Below are 8,908 nucleotides of genomic sequence, written 5' to 3'. Positions count from 1 at the left end.
GCCCGTGTGGGCTGCCTTCTGCTTACGCCACACACAATGTGTGGGCGGATGTCTAATATGCCACACGTGTGGGCGCTATCAGCGTCCATGATTTATGTAATTGGGCGACGTGCGGAAAACAAAGGGGTATCTAATGGTGTCCTGGATTAGGGTCACTTGCCACGTTGTCTCCCAGCCAGGTGGCCCAGGTTGAGGAACCCCCGTCCCCTCCCGGCGGTTCACCAGTGGTCCATCACCAGGAGGCCCTGGCGCGTAAATGGAATATTTCAAAAGACTTGGCGCAACACAACTACCATATACGTAGCTGACTTATGTGTAACCCTAGGCCTCCGATATCTATATAAACCGACGGGTAGGGCTCATAGACAACACACAATAAACTCGTAGCAGATCACCTGGACTTTGTACCCGAACCTGAGTAAAACCCGGTGTCCTTGTTACCATCATATCTACACTACCAGCTCGGGAGAAAATATCCTATGGACCGAGCAAATCTGTGCACCCAATGCACCAGTAGGTTTTGGGCTAATAGATGAAAAAGGAATGGCCCAGATTTGGTCACAAATTATATTATACCATTTTTGCCGAGGCAACCCTTGACTTTATAAAAATCAACCCGCACTCCACATCTCTCATTCCTATAAACATGTACGTTCAATTTTTTTTTGGCTCAAACACAAAAGGGTGATATATTTTAAATCGAATATCTGATTTTGGATCGGTTTTGACTGTGGTATTTGTCTTGAAGAAACCTTTGAAACAATATCAATGTTGAATAAATTTTGAAAAATATATTTTTTGTTGCTTTTTAAGCTGTACTCAAAACTTGATGTATGGTCAAAGATCTCACTAAAACAAACATGTCGGTCAAAATAGTTCCGAACCCAGACATCTGATTCAAAATATATTACCCGGTTTTGTTTGGACAGAAAAGAAATAAGCAAACAACTTGACTGACAATGTGAGATATGGAGTGCATGTTGATTCTTAAACAATAGAAGGACTATTTTGCAAATGTACCAACCATCCATCTATCTAGCCAGCTCATCTCCCTCTATTTTCTATCCAATGGCTCATCTGGCATAAGGACATTGGGTGCATGAATTAGGTCGGTGCACTGGTGACTGGTGGGTAATTCTCCCAACTCCAGCTTCTAGCGTTTTTCGAGCACCTCTTAAAGAGCTTCACACAAAACAGGAAGTTATACCCCAGATTCTAGTTTTTTTATTAGGAGCGGCATATCATGGAGCTACCCATTTGGTTTTGTTTTCTAAAGCGAAGCTGAATTTTAGGAAGCAACGTAGTTCTAAACAGACCCTCAAGTGGAAGCCTGACCACTAGAGACCGTTACATCACCCATCATCAACACATCATCAAAGATGTTGTTACATGTATGACATATTTGACCCTGAAAAGGTGTGAAGCGGCATGCTAATGATTCGGCAACAAGTTTCTTTTAACCTCACATATGGTCTAGAATTTTCTATATAGATAATCACGAACCACAAACCTCCATAAGGATATTTATTACATCATACACTTTATAGATCTCTAACAAGATATTCAAGGACACAACACAAAATTATAGACACTACATTCATCTCGAAAGACATGCCATCTTGCCTTCTTCTTTTTCCTCACATTTAGGGTTTGGCTTAACTGTCTTTTATACAAAACTAATGAAATTTCTATTACAAAAATATAATTTGAGTTTATCACAAAGAAGGTGTATTTTTCAAGATAGACATTAAAATAGTATCATGAAAAACTCTATTAATACAATTTAGCAACAATATGAAGTGATTAATTACGCTAAATAATACAAATGAGCTGTAAATAAGCATAAATGTTTAGTATAAATTTTAGTAGTACTAACAAATTTCTCAAAATGTCTCATCCAACATTTGTTTGCCTTTTTAAACCGGAAAAAGAGATACGGGGAGGAGAAACTGACGCATCCGTTGCATGAGAAGATATTTAATCTAGATCAGAGCTGACTGAGGGAGAAAGGCAATTTTCATCCATATTTCAGGCACATATTTGATCCAGTTATTTCGTCGCTTAATGAATAAAGAGATTTAGGATGAAGGTTTCGAAAGGAACTATTTGAGATACACTATTTTGTAATCTTGTGCGTATCATTTTAGTTAAATTAGTTTTAATGTTGGTCTAACATATATAAGTCAAACATTTGCAGAGCAAAAAGAAACATCTACCTCCACCTTTGTCGTGTGTCTGACATGCAAAAATGTTCTTGCTCTAGTTGTCGATAAAGTGGAATACTAAGTGGTTGACACTCTGATGGGGCAAGGCGCCTCAAGTACTTTGCCAGTGGTAGTTCTTCATACTCAAGAATCCTATCCACAGATCGGAGCCGATAATGTGGATCATTCAATCCTTTGGGCAGCAATGCCTTTACAAGACTGGAGACAAAATGAGAATCTTTAGGTTCTAGGTGAAACACCAAAATAATATCGAGTAGTCCTTATGTCCACGTATCTGCATGCCAATGCTAGGACAAACGATATTTGGGTGTGCGCCATGTTGACTATTTCATACTCATCCTTGTCAATAAATGATGAAGCCTTGTCACGCACAAGGGAAAAACATCTATAAGCAGAAGATTGGCATTCAAAAATTATAACCTACTATATTAATTGAGAGGCTTATTAAAAATGTAATCATATAGTAAACAGTTTACTGCAGTAATACATACACTTCAAGGGCTGAGACATGGTCTCGAATGCTGGTTGTGCATACATTATCAGTGTAAGAATTAATGCCATTGGCCATCTACATCAGACAAGAATTTTAAGATTTGGTAATATATTTACAATTTTGTAATAAAGTATACAATGTGGCAATTTTGCACTAACCTGGATAAGCATCGAGATAGAGATGGAGCAAGTGCTCAGTTGTGCTTTATCCGGCCTTTCAAGTATTTTCAGTTTTTCATCTGCAACAAATGATACAATAAATAATGTGTACTTTGCAGTTACATATATTCTGACATTTCTAGTTGACTAAAAGAATTACTAATTGATCAAGAGAGATCATGTCGATAGTGGTATATGCAGGCTACAAGCAACATAGCCATTATAAAACTAAAATATACATGTAGTATGCAATCCATGGAAAGCGGCGATTCGGTGCCCGAGCGCATATGCTCCTGAAATCGCCGTCGTAGGTTCCTCGCTCGGGATCCGAATAAATAGCTATGTTGCGTCTGACACGGGCTCGAGGAAAAGACGTGTACGGTGAAATACGGTAGAGAACAATGCTTCGTTGGTGGGGCCGCTTCGTTTGTGCGGGACGGAGGTCGCGCACGGGCATCCCGATCCGTGGACCAGGACTTTATTGGAAAAGGTGAGCCGTCTGTCGCACGTCGGCATGCCACACGTTCGCGTGTGGGGCCAAGCAGCAACCCCACCACACCGCCCGCTCCTTGCTGGTTCACTCTGGACACCGCCTGTCCCCTTTCTCCACCCCGAAAAAGAACAGTACGGCCGGTGTTGTGCATTGGCGTCCGCAGGAAAAAATGGAGGATTCTGGCATGGAGTTCCTCCTCGACGCGGTCGACAGGTGAACCCATACAGACATTGGCGGAGCTATGTGTATGGCTGGGGGCTGTGCCTCCCCAAGCCTGGGATCTTCTGTGAAGAATTTTTTTGTGATGGCATAGATTGGGAATAATAGGGAGTTTTGCCTCTTCATAAACCAATATTTTGCCATTGGCCCCCCCAATGATCCTGTGCTAGCTCCGCCACTGCATACAGATCTGGAAATTTGGGGGTTTGTTGGTTTAGTTGCAGCCATTGCCGTGACATTTCAGGTTCCCGCTGCGGGAAGAATTGGCCGATAACGTTGACCATCCAGAACCGATGCCTCTGGTGCCTCTGGTGTTGTTGCCTTGTTGGACCAGCAAGGCCAACCGCGTCGAGCCTGCAAACTCAAATGCTGATTCTGGTTTTGGTCAGCGGGTCGGTGGTAATGTGCAGATGCATCTCCGACCAGCTCGGACAGAGTAAATATTCTATCTGAAAAATGCCCGTGGTAGCTGCTAGAATCAGTAATCTGAACGTCTGCTAGTTAGTGTTAACTGCTTTTACTATCAGAAGGGCACTCAGTACACTTTTAGTATTTGTTCGATTTGTGCACGGCGTACTGAATGTCTGGTTGGGACTAGGAGCTATCTGGCCTGCTGGGTTCCCCTGATGGATTTGGTGCGAGGTAGGAACACCGAAAAACTGCGTAGCTGGGTACCTACCGGCCTGCTACCGAGCCTGTGCTATCTGAAGAGGACTGATCATTCTAACATATGCTCGCTGAAAAGTCGAAGAAACCGCACTACCGTGCCTGTGAATGCAGATCGAGATGTAAGACGAAGAAAAAAGTGGGGGGATATGAACTGGGATCTGGGATCAAACTACAAATTTCAGATGTACGTACCTACATCATAACGGGTACACTTGTACTCCCTTCGTAAACTAATATAAGAGCGTTTAGATCACTAAAGTAGTGATCTAAACGCTCTTATATTAGTTTACGGAGGGAGTAGAAGCGATGACCGGAGTTGTTGCCGATCCTTGCAACATTAGTCTCGACCTCCGCACCGCAAAGAGGACAGGGGATGATAGGTAGAAGAAAGTCTGCTGGGACTGGTAGTGAGGTGGAATAATCGGCGGACATGGCAGAAAATTTTGCAAAAAGAGTGTGCAGCAAGGCGCTGGGGATATTTGTGGCGTCTAGTTGGATGTGAGGGCGTGACTGTGAGACTGAGACACATTTATGGCACGCGTGTATGGATGCCGTTTGTTAGTCCAACGGCGTGCACGGCTCAGACAGGTTCAGATAAAAGACTGAGCCGTGGAAACTTTTTCTGTTCCGCACGCACAGTGCAACGCTCCGCCGCATTCATTGCGCGCCCGAGCTGGATTTCACATGCACATATACGGTCTGGAAATACCACGGGGGACACAGATCCACATGCGAGCTGGTGGTGTGGATTTCGAGAGCAGCTGAGCTCGGGCTCAGAAACGAATATCCGGAAATCCATGCTGTGTCCTGTCCTACGCTGCGTACGTGTGGCAGGAACTAGTGGCTGGGGCGCGCCCTTGGCGCGCCTCCTCTGCCATCATGTGCACAAATCAAGTGGATGTATGTATGCATGTGCTTTTGCAGCCCAGATGAGCACCGGATGTTAAAAACAAGTGCACGTAACTGAAATAGATCATTGCAGTGTTCACTCGTATACAACACAGACGAGCGACAATTGTTCAAAAAAGAATATAAATAACAGAAGTGCAGCAACAAAGCATTTAGTCGTCGAGCATAGCAAGCTAATAGGTCTATAAAAGTTGAACATTCTCCAAAAGGCGGGCATCATCACACCATGCAATATAACCTTAGTTGTTCCCTGCATAACATAAGTACTGTTAAGCATCACACAGAACACACAGTGAACACAGAATAACATAAGACTGAAGCACTACCTTAGACCTCCCACTTCATTCATAGTGAATCGCGGATCGCTTAACCATTCAAAGAAAAAATAGCTCACTAATTAAGAGTACCCTATGAACAGGAAGCTGCAAAAGCATTCTGCAGAGAAGCATATCAACATTCAAGTAAACTATACAAACTGAGAAACCATAAAAAGAAAATGACCTTATGTGAGCACCTTTGTCAACTTATGAAGTATAAGCAATAAGATATGCAAAATAAAGTCTAAATCATAATTGAGCGTATCAAATCAAGACTACGACGTGAGGCTACCAACACGACCAGCCTAGTGCAAATGAAAACATAACCACGATTTCAAAGAGGCCACACCCATCCGAACAACCATTAACAACAAACTACAATTGAGAACTAAACCAAATCTTATTCACAGAAGCAAGCTAAGAAAATCTACAAAATATTAGCTCGGGAGACTACCAACACAACCAAATCACAGTTACAATGCTCAGCCTATGGCAAATCTAGAAATAGCTTAACTAATACAACATCCAGGCAAACTATGAAATTCTTTGAGACCAACTACTCAAAAGCAACCAAATTACATAAGAGCAACAATTAGACATGTATATCGTGTACGTATATACCTTCACGTCCTCGATTGAAACACCAAAGTCCAAATTGACGATGAAGAGCTTGGTGTCGGTCTCAATAGCCGAAACCCTCCCGCCACCGCCGCCTCGCGCAGAGGCATCCAAGTACATGTCATGCCACCACACAGATTCTGGGACCTGGATCACATCACACCAGAGTGAGAAACAGAGAGAGATGTTCTGCAGCAGAGAAGGCAGGAAGCTTCGTGAACAGAACACAAACTCCAAATTGAATTGAATAGAACACACGCGCACACGCGCGCGCGTGCGCACACACACACACGCACAGAGACACACACAGAAGAGATGAGAAAGGCAGCATGTCCATGGCTGCGGCGCCAGGGCCAAAGCAACTTGTCCATGGCGTCCTCAAGCAGAAGCAGCTACTCATTCCAAGTGTAGTTAGCTGCTAAAAACAGTTTTTGTACCCTTCAAATATAGCCATTTCTTCCACAACAGGGTCCCAATCAAAACTCGATTATTCTTTGTCTCTGAAATAAAATCCGAACATGAGCCAGGAAAAAAAAGAATGAAAATTTTGTAATGTGAAGTGTCGGTCATCGATTTGCACCTCTGATCGCTGCCTTGTACTTACTGCTTAACTTGTTGTTGACGTACCTGCAAACGAACCGCCAAATCTATAAACTTCGAGACTGAGATAGTAGATCTGAAATTTATACAGATGGTACCTATGAGCTTGCATTGATATGACTGTGAAAATCATATTGCAAGGCACCAAAATGTTGTTGAATCAACCAACCAATGACAACCTGAGTAAAAAATGTGTGTTTTTGTGATATTCTAGAAATATATATCCTCTTATCCAGATGTGACACAATTGGCGGGATTGTAAGAATCATCACATAATCACGTAAGGTCTAAGAAATAAGTCTGGTCAGAACAAAACTAAGCACAAGAAAATCCAATGTGAAAAGATTAAGCTTGCAAGCATGAGATGACCCATCAGATTCACTAATAAGCCTCAGGACAATCAGCTAATTTGGACAACCAAAAGAATTAGGAACCAAAAGAATTGCAGCTGATAGTTCAGATAAAAAGACCCTTGTTGAGATGTTACCCACACATTGTTACCATGTATGATGTCTATCTACGAAGGCCTTCATGGATAAACTTAGCTGGTCAGTCTACACAAGCATATAAACAAAATATGTTGCATAGTATTATTTCCTCGAACATACCTAGCTTGCTGATGCAGATATTTCGTACTTCTATTTGAGTCATTTCATCATCCTCTCCATTTTCTTCTACACTTTCTTCTGATAAATTATCAAAAAACCTATCGCATACTTCTTGGCTTCTTCTAACCCTTAGAGCCATCATTTCCATAAATTTCTGAAGTTGCAATATACTTTTTCAGTATCAGACAGTCTATCATGTGCATTTAGAAAAATAAATAGGTATTCCTTAGCAATATAAAAGAGATCCTAGACATACACCTTGGCTTCTTCTAACCCTTAGCAAATGCATGCTTACTTGCATTTGAGATACGATGGAGAAAGAAGGCCATTAAGAAAAAATGTTGCCTACTTTGCCTTAATGAAGTTTTAGAACTATTCCTCCAGCATATTTGACTTTATTGGCAAGCAAGGTCTGAATTATAAGAAGTGTTATATGTCCATTCTTAGATCCTGCAAATAATAACTGCATTGTGAAGGACTGAAGTTGAGAACCTGGACATATAGGGCGAAGACATCAACAAAACGAGCAGTTACAGGGATCATGTAAGAATTCTTCTCCTTGAGACGATGTAGCCAATTTGTGGAACCCCTGCTTTCCGCGGCCACCGCCCGCCGCCTTGATCTTTATGCTAATGGTGGAATCCCTGCAGAACCAGCACAAGGCATGCATCAGTCACAAGGACACAAAATCATCCCAGATCAAGCAAATATGATAAGAATCCCATAGGGCGGCCAATTCTAATAGGGAGCAAAATATGTCTCAACGGAAACAAAAATTAGTAGAAGTAGCAGCAGCACTCCTACTGGGCTAGCATAGCTAGCAAAACTTTCGGTTCTACTCTCTGACTTTTCAGCCGCATACACATTGAACATCGCCTAAATCTCTTGACTTCTGTCCTCTAATCTCTCAACCATAGGAACAAGTATGGTAGTACCTTTCCCACCTCTCTCTTTTCACAAAAAAATGCCAAACAAAAATTAAATCTTAGAGGAATGCTCAGAGACAAACCTCAACCGGCTACAGGAAAAAAAATTAGGAACTGCCAACGAACCAACAGAGAACCTGGACATGCAAGGAAACGAGAAACGAAACTGTGTCAGCTCTCAGACATTTTACCGAACAGGAGACAAGGAAGAAAGAGCTTAACGAGCAGCAAGCCAAATGATGAACTATGGACTGACCGATCCTTCACCAACAATGGAAGGAGTGAGAAAAGAGGAAAACCAAGCACATAGGAAACGTAGTGTATAATCATAATAGCTAGCTGTCTAATGCAGAGGTAAGCACATTAAATTAGCTGACAGGGAAAACTTCATAGGTTTTGCACCAGCCAAACAAAAGAATGTGCCCATGGGAAACTAAAAGAACTCACAATTGCAACAAAGTGGCAAGCCCTGCTTAAGAAAAATGCAGCAGCATCACAAACAAAAAGAAGAATCAAAAGATTATATATATGTACTCGCTTTCTCTGTATCTAGCGTTGCAGCCTACCCTTGGTCATTGCAGGAGCAGCAGTAGAACCGCTCCTACCAAAAATTGGGAAAAAGGACCGTATTTGTGCTTCTAATCTGGGCTTCTACGTTATCAAGTTCACTCTG

The 8,908-nt window shown here is 42.1% G+C and overlaps 1 long non-coding RNA gene across 2 annotated transcripts; it reads right to left on the bottom strand.

Annotated features, from left to right (window-relative positions):
- Positions 1 to 6,074: 6,074 nt before the first annotated feature.
- On the bottom strand, positions 6,075 to 8,460 carry LOC123155814 (uncharacterized). 2 transcript variants are annotated; one of them, XR_006477638.1, is made up of 7 exons: positions 8,319 to 8,460; positions 7,802 to 7,953; positions 7,310 to 7,463; positions 6,800 to 6,880; positions 6,682 to 6,728; positions 6,539 to 6,601; positions 6,075 to 6,248 (listed from the first exon to the last, which is right to left on the bottom strand). It is a non-coding gene; the product is annotated as an uncharacterized lncRNA (long non-coding RNA). The 2 variants fall into 2 exon arrangements; XR_006477637.1 differs by lacking the exons at positions 7,802 to 7,953; positions 8,319 to 8,460 and having other exon boundaries at positions 7,310 to 7,592.
- Positions 8,461 to 8,908: the final 448 nt, after the last annotated feature.

This window comes from Triticum aestivum, chromosome 7B, assembly GCF_018294505.1.
Source record: "Triticum aestivum cultivar Chinese Spring chromosome 7B, IWGSC CS RefSeq v2.1, whole genome shotgun sequence".
NCBI lineage: Eukaryota > Viridiplantae > Streptophyta > Magnoliopsida > Poales > Poaceae > Triticum > Triticum aestivum.
This window is presented reverse-complemented; position numbering and strand designations above follow the sequence as displayed.